Source organism: Neomonachus schauinslandi, chromosome 4 (assembly GCF_002201575.2).
Source record: "Neomonachus schauinslandi chromosome 4, ASM220157v2, whole genome shotgun sequence".
NCBI classification, from domain to species: Eukaryota; Metazoa; Chordata; class Mammalia; order Carnivora; family Phocidae; genus Neomonachus; species Neomonachus schauinslandi.
This window is the reverse complement of record NC_058406.1, coordinates 62,304,210-62,321,093: the sequence shown is the minus strand read 5'-3', so window position 1 is coordinate 62,321,093 and position 16,884 is coordinate 62,304,210. Positions and strand designations below refer to the sequence as shown.

The window sequence follows — 16,884 nt, the reverse complement described above, 5'->3', positions numbered from 1 at the left end:
TGCATTCCTTCCTCCCAGGCAAACCAAATAAATTCCTTTTGCCACTTTGCTCCTACGTGAGGAAAAGTCACCCTACCTTTTAAAACAGTGATAAAGGAGCAATGCACTCTGTTGATATATATCTTTCTCATCTTCCTTCTATTAGATTCCACATTTTGTATCTGACATTTGATCCTGTATTTTTATGGTGTCTATTGGTCATTGGTTCTTCTCACACTGGGTACTGCCCTTATTTTATTAGTTATGTTGTATTTTATTGTTTATTTATGTCTGTCCACGATATAGTAAACTCTGTAAGAGTCAATGTCTGTCTTTTTCATTTTAATCCCACTCCCCAGAAGTCCTGGGATTACTATAGGAGCCCAGTATATAGTGATTAAGTTAGGAAATGAGAGCAATTGAATTAAAATAATTTATTAGGAGCCTGAACACTGAACTTAGTATTAGGGAAGACATAGACTTTTCCAAATTCGTTGAGAAATGTTGATTTAGATGAAAGAGAAACACAATCCGGAAGAAACCCATCAATATACAAACAGGTCAGTCTAGGTGGTTAGGTTGAGAGGCAAAGTACCTCAGAAAAGTCACCTGTATAATTACCACACAACTGTAACAAGATGTCTTTCCTATCAATGGTAAGTATCCAAAGTAGTTATTGAGCAACTATGATGTGCTATGTCCTAGGGATTGAAGATTATTCAGCTGTAAAATTTTAAGCAAAATCCCCTGACCTCATAGATCTTATATTCCACTGGGAGGAGAAAGGCAATTAATAAATCAGCATAGTATATAATATGTTAGATGAAGATAGGTGCTAAATAGAGAAAATTAAAGCAAGGAAGGGTAGGATATGTGTATGTATGTCTCTCTGTGTGTGTGTTGTCAGAGAGATGACCAGGGAGACATCCTGTAGGCTCTTTTATTCAGGAGCCTTCGGAATGTTCTGAATAGGGAAGTGGCTGATCTGCACTATATTTTAACAGCCCTGGCTGTGGTGTGGAAAACTGACAAAAAGGAAACAGGTAGAAACTCGGAGAACAGACTACTGCCACAATCATGGCAAGAGATGATAGTGCCTTGGACTAGGTCGGATAGCAGAAGAGGTAGCAACATCCTGACCACACACTGAACATATTTTGAAGGTAAAGCCTATTGGGTTGACCAGTAAGATGGACTGCGGGATCTGAAAGATAGGGAGGAATCAAAGATAACTTCAATTTTTAGCCTAAACAACTGGAAGACTAAAACTGGCTTTACATGAGAAGGCAAAGGCTTTAGGAGGAGCAGGATCAGCAGAGGAGAATGAGCTCATTTTCAGACCTGTTAGATTAGAGATGTTTTGAACACAGACTCCCCGTAGCTAATGTTACAACAAAACTACTCAAACTGCTTTAAAACACTTTTTTTTCCTGATTATTGAAGTAATATGGGCTCATTGTGGAAAACTTGAAAAAAGATAAATAAAAGAATAAAAACTCTTCATATTTCCACCACTTGACAACTGTTAACAATATTTTGTGTTATTTTCCCCCTTCTAGATATATTAGGTTGAGAAATACTATTTATAAAATTTGGCAATCTTGGTTTTTCAACTATTTCACACCATTAAACTTTCCCATGCCAGTAAACAGTCCTTAGAGATGTATTTTTTAAAGATTTATTTATTTGTTTTGGGGGGGGAGGGGCAGAGGGAGAAAATCTTCAAGCAGTCTCCCCACTGAGTGTGGAGCACCGAGGCGAGGCTCAATCCTAGGACCCATGAGATCATGACCTGAGCTGAAACCAAGAGTTGGACGCTTAACCAACTGAGCCACCCAGGCACTCCTCCTTAGAGATACCATAAATGCTGATACAATATTCCCTTATGTGGACATACCATAATGTACCTATTTGCCTACTGCTGGGCATTTGGCTATTATCTAATTTTTTCCTTTATAAAATTGCTTTGATGAACATCCTTGTGTTTCCCACCATATTTTGGATGCTAGCAGTTATTAGGTTAATTTAACTTTACTTCTTTTAGTTTTTATTGTGCACCTGTGAAATATGCTAAATGGACAAATGTTTCCATTTGTTTAATGTCAAAATGAAGGATTTTGAAAAAAACTTGACTGGTTAAGTCCACAAAGTTCTGCTTATGAAGTTTCTTTTTTTCCTATATAAAAAGAGATTCATTGAACTGTTAGAATCATGTAAGGTTTGAACAGGGCTGGACATGAAACAACATAGGCTCAGGCATGGATTGGATATGCCACTGAGGTCTCGCCATTTATGAAGTGTCTTAAAACTCAGCTATCAAAGGGACTGTCCATCACTCCTGCTACAATAAGAAATCTGAACAGCAGGTTAGAATAGGTCTGCTCAAGGTGGGTGAGTATATTAGGGAACTTGGAAATGGGGTTCTGTGGGTTGGTGCCATAGTGAAGACTTCACTGATGGCCAGATGGGGGCATAAGAGGCTGCCTTTTGGGATGGGATAGTGATCTAAGACCTTCATGCATCTAGGAGCCTACAGTTTTTCAGGGCAATAAGGAAGAACACAATATTCTTCCTGCCAGACGATTTGCAGCAGGGCCTAACATACATTACACTTAGCTAAGTCCTCCAAACCCACTTAGAGTCATGCAAATCAATGCCTGATTTAAACTGTGTGTGTCATATGGCACACTCCAACTTATCACCAAGATGCATATGGTGCAGGGAGGTTACATTCCATTTTCTGTTCCAAGAAGTTGCTTCACTGTATAATAAAAGCATTTTTGGGTATGGCCTCCACAAATTAAAAAAAAAATCAAAAAGAAAAAAGACACAAAGAGCCTCGGATGTGTTCTAATCTACAAATTTGCATCGGATTTCCTAGTCGTTGAGTGAATTAGCTGGTTGTGCTGTAACAAGCCTTAATTTAACTAATAAGAATCAGCATACTGGTTTCACTTGACAATTGTAACCTCTGAAAGTGATCAATTAAGACATCACAATCTGTTTCATGACAACATATTGGGAGGCCGCAGCTGTGCAGATTATGAGGTCAGCAACTGACTAACAACTTGAGGGCAAACATTGGCAACCACTGCCTCTTGTTTATGTAACAAATATGTAATTGGGCAGAGGGCTAGGAATGTAATGGCTTGGGGTATAGGTGGTGATCTTTAAATCGTCCCTTTCCTTTATATATTGTCACCATAGCCAGAGTTGTAAGAGCCTTTCACGTACCTATCCTGCTTAGCCACAGTCTGCCTAGCTGCCTGACATCCTAAATGAGGTACCAGGAGACATGGCTGCATATGGTGATGCTCTATTTGCCACTTGGTCACAGGGACCATTTTACAGTATGTTAGGAGAGCCGGGCTGTATGAATGCAACAGTCCTAATCATAATCAGAAGCTTCAGGTAACACCAAGAGCTTGTTAAGGCCCAAGGGACTCATTTATACGTTTGAAGACACTTCAAACTACGGTAAGCCATGATAAAAAAAGAAAGAAATACCTAGGCACGAATGGACAGTTTGACCCAAGAGTCGCTCTTATCTGGTTATCTCAGTTCCTTTTATTAGCTTCATTGCTGCATCTTGTGATCTCAACTTCCTTTGTTAAAATGTACTGCTGTTTCTTGAACTTGTTTATATTATTTGACTTGTGGCCCTTGCTCAAAAATGTATTCCATATGTCTCCACTCGCTCAGTTCTGCCTCAGTAAGCAGTTTCTTCCCAGATTGAGGCCCTGGATTTTCTGAGACCTCTGGAAAGATTTAGCCAGCTCCGCTGCACCAAGCCCTATCTTAATTTTGAGTTCTCCTTTTTAGTTGACCTGTCCTTATTTTTTTGTTTCTTTTCTTTAAAAACAAACTTGACCCCTTCATCTTTTTGTCTTGTACACTCAAAGCATCATCAAGCCAAATACTTTGGTTGGGCTTGCGCTGTGTCTATAAACTGGTATCGCCACAAATATTCAGCCAACTGTGTCTGGGCAACTGTGTCCCTGTTAAAAGCCCACAAACATCAAACACGTCCTTTCCTTCTTTTTTTTTTTTTTTGAGATTTTATTTATTTATTTATTTGAGATAGAGCAAGAGAGAGCATGAGCGGGGGGCGGGGGGGCAGAGGGAGAGGGAGAAGCAGACTCCCCGCTGAGCAGGGAACCCGACACAGGGCTCCATCCCAGGACCCTGGGATCATGACCTGAGCCGAAGGCAGATGCTTAACGACTGAGCCACCCAGGCGCCCCCAAACACGTCCTTTTATTTAAAGTATAAAATGATGAATTTTTTAATGGTAAGATTACTATATTTGATTTGGTATTTCTCCCTCGCAAAAATATACAAACTCTATGCCTGCATATCTGATTATGAACACTCAGCTTGGGGAAAGTTAAGAATTTGGCAACATCTATTAAACAACCAAGTAATTTTTACTTAGTACTTATTCTGTGAAAGGCACCACGAAGGATAAAATAATTTTAGAATTCTAATCAGTGTGAGCTTTTAATCTCAGTACACAGCTCTGAGGCATAGCGGAGTTCGATGATTAACTAGGGTCAATTCATACACTATTTTATTTTATTTTTTAAAGGCCCTAAGGGATTGCCTTGAAAAACAAGTCCTTTCTCTGCTAAAATGAATCATGACATTTGCTTCCTTACAAGAAAAAAGGACTTTATTCCTGTCTCGGGCACAGGGAAAGGATGAGAGAGGGAGGAAGGGAAGAAACAGAGTGAGAAAGACATCTAAGCATAGTGTATTATACTTATTGATAGAAACATGATTGAACACTTATTATGGGTCATTCATCCTGCCCAGCACTTTATTACATTATTCCATTCATTCTCATAATATATTCTTCATAAGTTGGATTGTTTTTATTTCCCATTATAGAGTTGAGGAAATTGAGATGAACATGATATCCAGTGGGTACTAGACATCTTTCAGGTTAAAAAGAAGAGCATATATTATCTTTCATAAAATGCACTCGCAGGACAAAGGGAAAGATATTAAAGAAATATTTACTATTAATTTGCATTATTCCTAATATAGAATTAGGCAATCATCTCAAATCTCACCCACTGTTATGTTAAAATTATTGATATTAAATTATAAATTAATGCTTTTAAACATCGTGGTGGCCAAGAATTTCACCAAAAGAGGATAATGTTTCTCAATTGATGAGCGGCTCCTCAGGAATATAGGGTTTGCAGAATTAACCTCTCTTCTCTGGCAATGGTATTAGCATGGCCTAAGAAATTATGTAGAAAATTTTTTCTTATTTTTGATTTGAAATCTGGCTGAAACTTCAGCTGAAGATAAACTCATCATGACCAATTTTATTAGTCTCAAATGGTTCTCCACATCTTTACTTAATTTGTTTTTCAAAACATTTTCATAATAGCAGTGAGTTGCATTTCTTTCTGAAGCATTAAGTGTTTACAATCCATATCTGAGGGAAAAAAGGACATGGTGATGATGTTTTCAGAAGCTGATCTCCGTGGCTAAAGGGAATATCTCCCCCTGCATGAAAACCTCCTTGAGGTAAATTCACTTTAGAAGCCCACATGGCTGCTTTCAAGTACTTGGGAATCAAAGTTAGCTCAAGACTGCCAAGCCTTTATCTAACTCAATGAGTCATTCTTCCCTCTGTACTTATGAAGATTCCAGAACACTGGCTGATTGGGAGACTATGGCCCTACTATAGGCCCTTTTACAGCCATGAGAAATTTTACTTTTATTTTATTAGAAGCCTGAGTATTTGGCACAAAAATGAATTTTGTTTGCAAAAATGCTGAAGAATGCAAGTCCAGGGAAATCAAGAAGGTCCTATATTCTCTGATCCTATGGGGGAGGGTGGGAGGAAGGTTGGCTCTTCTTTACCTCTTTTTAAGAATCTGTGACATTTTAATAATTAGCTTTATTTTCCTGTGTTTAAATATTATTTATATGGACCCTAGAAACCAATTTACCATGACGTGCCCAATTGATACTTTCCCAGTTTTTTTTTTTTTTTTAAAAGGAAAAATTAACAAAACTAACACGTCACCCACTCTGATTGGCAAGTTTATCCTTTTGTCACTTTTTGGTCACTTTTCTCTTCAGATTAGTACACATATAGTTAAAGAACTATTTGTTTTTCTGCTCCAAATTTACACACACACACACACACACTCACACACGTGGGCGCAGATACCCTCATCCTGCTAATGAGACCGCTCACTCTCCTAACCGCTTTTTTCATCCTGCTCCTTAACAACCACTCTGGAAAATTCCCCTTTTTTCTTCTTTGGGTAAGAACCTGACAAATTGCCCTGTCTTTTTTGAATGATATATTGGGACAACTGCCAAGCACTTTACATTTTAATCAGCAAGAAGAATGAAATATTTAACCTTTCCTTTTTTTCTCTGTGAATAAGCGTATAGACAAGATAATTAGAGCTTATAGAATAGATAATTAAAATCTGTGAATTAAAACTTGCAAAACAGTGTGGTTTCCCCAGCAAAGAGAAATGGCCATGTATGAAAGGTCACCTGTCAACTAGTTCTAGTTATTAAATCTCTGCATTTATCACTAAGGTGGCTCTATGGAAAACGAAGGTCAAGACATTAAATTATGAAACAGCCAGGATTAGAAAAGGTCACCAAAAACTCAAGTAAAATTTAACCAAACCTGTTAATTCTGCACCCAGAAGCAAGCAGACACAGCCAGGGATGAAACATTACACTGGAGAGCGTTAATCTCTCTCCCCATGCTAGCCCCATACCGAACATGAATTTCTATTTGACGCCTTGAAGTCTAAAATGAAACTTGCTCATCTCAAATAAAAACAGGAGCTTCAATAAATATTTCAGAATGAAAATCATGTTTGAATCGAACTAGCTTAAATTATTAAAAACATTGTTTTAAACTACTCTAATGGTTGCTTTCATTTCAACCATAAGAATGCAATTTAAAATATTGGCCACAGGGCACTCCTGGCACCCTAAATGCTTTACAGGACAATTAGCAACTCACCACTCACTAATTTACTACTTTAATATTGAAACAAATGAGATCTTTGCTTTTCATCATCCAATTTGAGTGAATTTGAACAAAGCAAGTTGAACAAAGCTCCAGAGATGCACTCTTCAGTTTGCTATCATTTATTCCTCTACTCTTCATGAATGTCTTTAGAGTTTTAGTTTTTAGAGGCTTCAACATGTATAATGATGCCATTGGGGAATAGATTTTGCCTTTATTCTCCCTGATGTTCTTTTGAGGTCTTTCAAGTGAAAGGTACAAAAGAAGCATTAACAATCTGGCATTGTTTTTATTGCTTGACAAAGAAAAAAATGTATTTTAATTTTTCCCGTGTTTCAGGAATGATTAAGCAAGCTGTTTTCATCTACACTGAGTCACTTTCAGCAGACCTCTAACTGTGAGCAAAGAATTGTGAAGACTGTTCTAGAGAGAAATCAGCACAGTTCGACCAAGCCAACCTGTAAATGTACTTCCTTGCCCCTCTACAAACCAGCGTCTTTCAGTTAATGCGGCTTTCAAAAGCAGTGGATATAAATCACACACTATGAGTAACAGCATATAAAAAGACAGATTTGATAACCCATGGTTTGGCTCTGAGTCTCTGTGGATTTGGGATATGGCATTTACCTTGATTCCTACCTGTGGCATTACATCTAAGCATAAAACTTAATATGGGGGTACATAAAAAGATGATGTATTCTTTTTATTTGGAAGTTCCTTGAGGGAAATGGATCTGTATAATCATGTAGGCATGCCAAAGGAAAACAGCTTGCATTCTCTGGAGTAGAAAGCAAAAAATGAGTCTTCTCAAACCAAGAGTTTTCGCCTATGGATGGGAATAATGGAAATAATTCATATTTCACTATCACTGGAAGTTCATAAAATTTGACTAATTTTGCAACCAACTTACCTCTGGATTATTTTCCTCTCAGGAAGATGTGCTCGGAACATAGTGCTAATGTTCTACCCACTATGTCATATAAGAAAGTAAGAAAGAACACTGATCCATGCTATTATATTGGTATCTTAACACATCACTCAATTAGGGATATGGTTCTCAAGAGAATTCAACAATGACCAGGGAGCTTTTAAAAAATTATAATGGCTATACTCCACTCCTGACTAATTGAATCAGACAACTCTTAAGGACAGTGCCTATACATAAGTTTTTCAAGTTCTGCAAATGATTCCAATGGATATCTAGCTTTGAGAAACATTGTCCTAGAGGAATTGGCAATGATAAATGAGGAGACCATAATGCCTGATTAAAGAGATGAAAAACAAAATGGTAAAGGTGGATCCCTGGGGTATTATGTGGAGAAGATCCTAGGGTAGTAAATCTTGCCAATTAGAACCTTGAATAGTACTAGATTGGTGAGCAGCACTTACAACTGAAATCAACCCAAGAAGTCAGAGGCTATGAAGAGCAAATGGAGAAGATATTGGAAGTATGCATGTAGAACTAAACATGAGAGATTTTATTTCCCACAAAGTTATGTTAATTATATAGCATTAGAGGTCCTCTGTATGTTCTGGCTAGAATTTGCTTTGGAAGTAAGGAAGAAAATCATGTTACCTTATAAATTTTCTTAATTGTCATGTGGAATTTCTGCCAGCATTTAAGGCTAGTGATATATTGAAAGTTCATTCAAGACAATTTTTTTCCCATCTTGTTTCATTTCCTAGGCTGAAGGATGGTTTGAGGGGAAGAAGTTGGTGAAGATGGAATGATTGCAAATAAAAGAGAAGGGCCCATGAATGGAGCGAGAATCCCGGGAAGATAGGAGTCAATAATGTAAGAGTATAGTTGAATGGTTATCCTTTGAAAAGATAGAGACACTTCTTCCTCTGAGACAGGAAAAAAGAATTAAGAATGAGAGGAGAAACCTTACAAGAGAGGACTGCAATTAGAGTTCATTCAGGATTCCCTTGCATTTCTAAAGAGCAAGTAAGGGTTAATTATTGAGTGATGGGATAACTTAGAAGTAAGGTTAACCAACTTCAGGAGAGGGATGGATTTTTGAGAAAGAGAATATTTTGAGCAAGAATCAAAAGGATTGCTAGCAGTGCCACAGCCAGAATTTAGGAATTATAGATTTTTGATGAATGTGCTGCAAGATTATATATTCCTTCTAGTGCTGTTCAGGAGCACAGAGGCAGGAATGAAGAAGCTAGCCAGCTTGATCCAGGGCTGGAGATTGTGGCAAGTGATGTTCTGAAAGTACATAGTTGAGAAATAATTGTGAGCACTAGTAACATGGATTCCCAGCTGAAAGTGGAAGGGAATGGTGGCAAAATGAGCAAGTGGAAGAGATAAGGAAACATGAATGTCTCAGTGGGGTTAGGTTCATTTCACTGGAGACAGGGAAAGATATGCTTGTACTGTAAATCCTAAGACTATGCTTATTTTAGGAATAAGGAGAAAAATGTGGCTTATGTAGGCTTTCAACTGGCTCAGGCTTCAGGAAATAAACTATAGTATAAGTCATTCCTTCTAGTTTGGAAATGCAAAACCAAAGCACAAAGGACATTCAAATTCATTATTGTTAAAAAGTACCAGCATGAGATTAACTGATTCAATGAATTAACTTACAAAATTCAGATAAACTTTCCATAGCAGATAACTAGAAGAGCTGGAAAAAAATATAAAAACAATCTGTTTGAGATCATCCAAGACTTAACTAGGATAGTGAGGAATTGCCAGCCTGGAGAAGTCTGGAACTTGGGGAGGTAGACCAACACTAAAGGCTGCTTTTGCCCTCGAGGCATTATGGCTCTGGAATAAATAGCTGAGTTCTGTTTCTGGCAGAAATCAGAATCCAGGGGCGCCTGGGTGGCTCAGTTGGTTAAGCGTCTGCCTTCAGCTCAGGTCATGATCTCAGGGTCCTGGGATTGAGCTCCGCATCGGGTTCCTTGCTCAGCAGGGAGCCTGCTTCTCCCTCTCCCTCTGCCTGCCACTCCCCCTGCTTGTGCTCACTCTCTCTCTCTCTCTCTCTCTCTGTCAAATAAATAAAATAAAATCTTTAAAAAAAAAAAAAAAGAGAGAAATCAGAATCCAAAGCCCAAAAAGGGGAAATCCACATCTACTTTGGACTGGGACTCCTAAGATGTATACTACAAGTAAGTTTGAAATAAACCAGTCTAGCAAAATCTGTCATCTTCTTTCATGCTGATTGGTTGGCTCTGAAAACATCAATTTCAGAAATTGCATTATTAGAAGTCCTGAACTTCTAATAACCTTAGACACCTGGAAAAAGCAAACAAAAACAAAAACAAAACAAACAAACAAAACTTCTCTGGAGGAAGATAATAGCATACTAGACCTCAAATTATTGCTACAAATAAAATTTCAAATACGATGTCCAACACACAATCTTAAAACCCAGACATATGGAAAGACAAAGCATCAATAGAGAAAACCAAAACAGGGGTGCCTGGGTGGCTCAGTCGTTAAGCGGCTGCCTTTGGTTCAGGTCATGATCCCAGGGTCATGGGATTGAGCCCCACATCGGGCTCCCTGCTCCGCAGGAAGCCTGCTTTTCCCCCTCCCATTCCCCCTGCTTGTGTTCCCTCTCTCACTGTGTCTCTCTGTCAAATAAATAAATAAAATCTTTAAAAAAAAAAGAAAAGAAAAGAGTCCCATAGGAGCTCCACATATGGAATTACAGGGTACAGACTGAAACAATCTATGTTCACTACATTCAAGGAAATAAAAGCCAAGTGAAATGTTGACAGGGAAATGAAAACTATAAAAAGTGATGGAGTGTATGTAAAAAAGAACCACTTAGAAATTCTAGAACTGCAGTGCCTGGATGGCTCAGTTGGTTAAGCATCTGCCTTCAGCTCAGGCCATGATCCCAGGGTTCTGGGATTGAGCCCCACGTTGGGCTCCCTGCTTAGGGGGGAGTCTTCTTCTCCTTCTGCCCCCTACCCCCACTCCTGCTCTCTCTGTCTGAAATAAATAAGTAAAATCTAAAAAAAAAAAAGTTCTAGAACTGATATACTACATGAAATGAAGAACTCAATGAATGTTTTTAATAACAAATTAGACAAAGCTAAAGAGAATCAGTGAATTGGAAGATAAAAGCAAGGGGCGCCTGGGTGGCTCAGTTGGTTAAGTGTATGCCTTTAGCTCAGGTCATGATCTCGGGGTCCTGGGAATAAGCCCTGTGTCTAGGCTCCCTGCTCAGCAGGGAGTCTGCTTTTCCCTCTCTCTCTGCCCCTCCCCCCTGCTCATGCTCTTTCTCTCTCTCAAATAAGTAAATAAAATCTTTTAAAAAATTTTTTAAAAAGAAGATAAAAGCAAATGTTCAGAATAAAACAGGAGATTAAAAAAAAATGGATAAGAGACACAGAGAACACAATGAGAAGGCCTAATATATATTTATTTGAAATACCAGAGGAGAGGATAGAACAGAGGATAATGGCTGAGAAAGTTCCACAATTTATAAGAATCCACACATTTGAAAGGCTAAGCTAATGACTCATAGGGAAAATAAATAAAAATATACATCTAAACATAGCATAGTGAAGCTTCATAAACACAAAAACAAAGAGGAAATTCTAGAATTAAAATTACCATAAAAGAGCACATAACTTGGGAGGGGGAAAATGGACTTAAAATATTTTCAGGTTCTTCCATTGTCATGGGAAGAAGGTAAATGTGCCAAATAACATTATACTTTCATAAGCTTAGGGCAACTGGTACTGTTCCTAGTTCTCAAACGTTTTGGTCTCAGGTAAAATTTATATTCTTAAAGTTATTGAGGATTCCAAGGACACTTTTTTACATGAGTTGAACATATAACGATATTTACCATACTCAAAATTGAAAATGAGAAAATTTAAAAATATCAATTCATTTAAAAATAATAATATACCCATTTCATGTTAACATAACACTTTTTTTTCTGAAAAGTACTATATTTTTTACACAAGTAGTAAATAGAGTAGCATTATTTATATTACATTTTTACAAATTTCTTTAGTGTCTAGATTAATTGAAGATAGCTGGATTCTCTCATCTGTCTCAGCTTTCAATCCATTGCAACATATGTTTTTGGTTGAAGCAGAAGAAAAAAATCCAGCTTCACAAAGATATGCAGTAGGGAAAGGGAGATAATTGTAGATATTTTTCTTTGAATCTATACCAAAATTTGACAAATGATGATTTCTTAAATTTTATTTGCAATAAGGAACCTGAAACCATATCAATAAAATTTTCTACTATTACATTAGAATCCATTGGTCTATCTTACACTTTTAATGGATCTTTAACACCGTGCATACATGATTTTGTAACATCACACACTGGTCTTTGAAAAATATTAGTGTAATGAGTTATGCCGATATTTGAAGTGTTGAAATTTTCCAATATGTATTTTAAACACATTCACTGATATTATCACTGACCTCCTCAGAAAAGCCTTTAAGTTTTGAGAAACAGAAAGCTGGTGGTGACAAACATAAATTTTCCAAAATGCTAATTTTGACTTGAAAGCTCAATTTCTGTCATTAGTAAAATACGCTGCCTGTTATTTTCTTGAAGTGACAGGCTCACTTCATTCATTTTTAAGAAAATGTCTGCCAAATATCTAAATCTTAATATTCATAATTTGTCTGTGGCCTGCTATTTCAAGTAAAAATGGTATTCAATGAAACTTGCAACTCATACAAAATTTTTCAGAATAAAAAAGTTGGGGAGAAAAATATATCAATGTAATATACAACATTAACAACATTCACAAAAACAAAACAAAAATTCTACAGTCAACATTGTACTTCACTTTTAATCGTAAAATGTTGGAAATTGGGAATAAAACAATGATTTCCACTACCACCATTGTTATGCAATATTATACTGAGGTTCTAACCAGTGCAGCAAGGCACGAAAAAAAAAAAAAGAAAGGATAAAGAATGGAAAAGAAACAAAAATATAATTACTCACAGATGATATGACAATATAAAAGAATGCACATATAATTTGTTATAATTTTAATTAAACTTAATAGGATTGCTAGGACAAATTTTTCTTAAACAAGATACAAAAGCACTAACAATAAAGGAAAAGGTTGGCAAAATAAACTATTTTAAATTTAAGAATGGCTGTCTTTCAAAAGACAATGTTAAGAGAGTAAACAGGCAGGCTATAGATTGTGTGTGGGTGTGTGTGTGGGTGTGTGTATCTACTCTTTCTCTCTCTTTCCCCCCATGAGGTGTGTGAGTATGTGTATACGTATATGCAGATATATATCCCAAAAAGAGTCAATATACAAATATATAACAAATCCTTACAAATCAATAATAAAAGATAGCAGACAGCCAAAGCAACAGAAAGATGGGCAAAGGATTCAGTCATTACATAAAAGAGGAAATTCATATGGAAAATAGGCATCAGAAAAGGTGCTTATCATTAGTAATCAGAAAAATGCAAATTAAAACAATGAGATGTTATTGCACCTCTACCAGGTTGCCTGAAAATTAAAATGTCTGACAATACCAAGTGTTAAAAAGGATGTATAGGAACTGGAAGTTTCAAATAATAGCTGGTAGGAGTGTGAGCTTTGCATAAACATTTTGGAAAACTAAAGCATTCTCCTTTATACTTTACATATATAGGGTATATATATCTGGATATACCCTAAGACCCAGGAAGTCTACTCCCTGCTATATAGCTTATAAAAATGCATTCCTTTATATACCAGGATTAATGTACAAGAATATTCAGAGCTGCATTGATTATAACACCCTCAAATTGCAAATAACACAAATATTTATCAACACTCTTGTGCAAAAGAATATTATCCAGCATTGAAAAAAAATGAACATGTATGAATCTTAAAACATTATGTCAAGCAAAAGCCAGACACAAAGGAACATATAGAAGATCCTACTTAATGGGGTGCCTGGGTGGCTCAGATGGTTAAGCGTCTGCCTTCGGCTCAGGTCATGATCCCAGGGTCCTGGGATCGAGCCCCACATCCGGCTCCCTGCTTGGCAGGGAGCCTGCTTCTCCCTCTCCCTCTACTGTTCCCCCTGCTTGTACTCTCTCGCTCTATCAAATAAATAAATAAAATCTTTTTTTAAAAAAAAAAGAAGATCCTACTTACACGACACTCCTTAGTAAGCTAAGAGTGGGATAATTTCTTAACATGATAAAGAATATCATTCTGAAATCATAACCAACATCACAGTTAACGATGTCCTGCCAGAGTAGCACTGATGTGTTGTGAGATGATAGTTAAGGGTTCTTCAGAAATGGTGTCCTGAGAACAAATATATTGGCAAATGTCACATACATTCTCTACCTCTTGGAGCCTGCCAATACATGTTAAATACTAAAGGCTGGGGTGCCTGGCTGGCTCAGTCAGAAGAGCATGTAACTCTTGATCTCGGGGTCATGAGTTTGAGCAGCACGTTGGGTGTAGAGATTACTTAAATAAATAAAACTTAAAAAAAAAACAAAAACACCTGGGGAGCCTGGGTGGCTCAGTCAGTTAAGCATCTGCCTTCGGCTCAGGTCACGATCTCAGGGTCCTGAGATGGGAGCCCCACATCAGGCTCCCTGCTCAGCAAGGAGCCTACTTCTCCCTCTCTCTCTGCCGCTCCCCCTGCTTGTGCTCTCTGTCTCTCTGTCAAATAAGTAAACAAAATCTTTAAAAACAAACAAAGAAACAAAAAACACCTAAAAGCTATAATATTAAAAAAAAAAATACTAAGGCTATGAAAAGTCATTCGTTAAAGAAATCTGTTTCATTTTGTTTAATTCGGAGTTCCAGAAAATTATTTGGAAATCTTACCCTCTTTTTTTGTTGTTTTTTAAATTTTTTTGTTAAGAAACTGATTAACATCTTATGGAGTCATGGTTTGAAAGATAGTTTGGAGATTTTGTACTAGGTATGGTCTTTTCAGGGCTGGAAACGAGATGTGAATGCTCACTGACTCTACAATTATTTTACACTTTTCTGGAAGTTCTACTCAACATAATAACTGAAACCCGAGGCAAGGTTGGAGGGAGTTATTAATACTGGCACAGGGGGGAAATCTTCATTATTTGCAGATGATATGCTAGTGTTCCTTGCAAACACAACAAACCAGAGAAAACTATTAGAATAGGAAAAATTTAAAGTGGTAGCCAGCTATGACATGGATATACAAAATTACCATCCATAGTACATCAGCGTAAAACAGAACTACAATAGAAAAATATCTAATGTACAATAGCAACCAAAATGCAAAATATCTAGGGGTAAAAACTGAATAAGCAATTTGTGAATACTCTAAGAAAAATGAACATATAGGCCGTCAGTCCAGATACGGAATTATAAGTGGTCTTTTAAGGGAAAAAAATACTTGAACTCCTATATCCAGACTAGATGCTTGCTGAACTTTATTTCAGATCTGAGATCTTGTGATCCACTGTCGGACAAGCTAAATAAACTCTTTGAGTTATAGGAATCTGATATTAGGATTTAAATATAATGTTTATACTTGCTTTGGAGTCTCCTTTATTACTGCGGTAATTATAGTTTGAAATTCCTTTCTTGTTTGAATAATTATTTTTAAACTATTTTAAATCTTCTTCTAGATATCATGGGTTATTGACCCAGTGAATGAAATTACTGAGCCCACAGTATTTTAATGCTTTAATGAAGTGGCTTTCTAAAAGGCTCACTCCCTATGACCATGTAAAGCATAGCAATTAGCTAAAACTGAAAATTACCACCCTTCTAGTGCCCAAGATTGTGGAAACCAGACAAACTAGAGGCCTCATTCAGGCTTCAGAAGATCAAGAGACAACAATAAATAATTATTCACAGGATGAATGAACCAGCATGCTTTGTCGAAAATTATGGTGCCTCGTGGCCACGCTTTTAAGGACGGATTTCAGACTTTCTTAGAATCTTCTCCAAAACCTCTGTAACTGGATTTTAGAACTCCCCATGGGGTCATTTTGATAAAGGGTGATTTGAACATCTCAAGCACTGAATATTGTAGCAACTTTACATATTTTGAAGCGAAAAGAAATAGGGCCCCAGAGTTAAAACAGATCAATTGCCATAAAATGGGAAGGCACAGGCAATCCAAAATGTAAACAAATTGCTATTTTTGTTTCACTTACAGAATAGGCTTACTGACAGGCTATGAAAAGAATGGGTGGCCCTTACTTTCTTTCAAAGAAGGAAATCTGGGGGCGCCTGGGTGGCTCAGCCGGTGGGGCGTCTGCCTTCGGCTCAGGTCATGGTCCCAGGGTCCTGGGATCGAGCCCCGCGTCGGGCTCCCTGCTCGGCGGGAAGCCTGCTTCTCCCTCTTCCCGCCCCCTGCCCCTGCTCATGCTCTTTCTCTCTCCTCTCTCTCTCTGACAAATAAATAAAGAAAATCTTAAAATGATTTTAAAAAAAAAGGAAATCTGACCCCATGAAAGTCATGGTTGTGTGTGGCAGCCATGACACGCATCCTCCTCACAGCTCCCCTACCTCACGCCCGGGCTCCTGTCTGTCACTGTGTATTGAAACATGAGGCCTAATTGACAAGCTCGTGAATTATGTATGAATATATTATTGAATATACGGGCCTAACCATAAAAATAAACAAACAACTCTGTTCCATAGAATTCTGTTTGTGAGGTGGAGAAGTGAGAAGTCAAGTAATTTTTCTAGTTCTGATTTTTATGAAAATGGTCTGCCTCTGTGTGTATGTGTAACTGTTATAAACAAGCAAGTATTAATTTTCTGCAAAGAATTGGTAACGCTTCGAAAAAAATGGGGCTTGTTGGGGTGCCTGGTTGGCTCAGCCGGGTCATGATCTTGGGGTCCTGGGACCAAGCCCCACATGGGGCTTCCTGCTCATGGGGAGCCTGCTTCTCCCTCTCCCTCTGCCGTTCC

At 37.6% G+C, this 16,884-nt stretch overlaps 1 protein-coding gene across 1 annotated transcript in view; it reads right to left on the bottom strand.

The window, feature by feature from the left end:
• The window catches only part of ST6GALNAC3 (ST6 N-acetylgalactosaminide alpha-2,6-sialyltransferase 3), a 443,777-nt gene that overhangs the window by 188,287 nt on the left and 238,606 nt on the right, over positions 1 to 16,884 (bottom strand). The window lies entirely within an intron of this gene.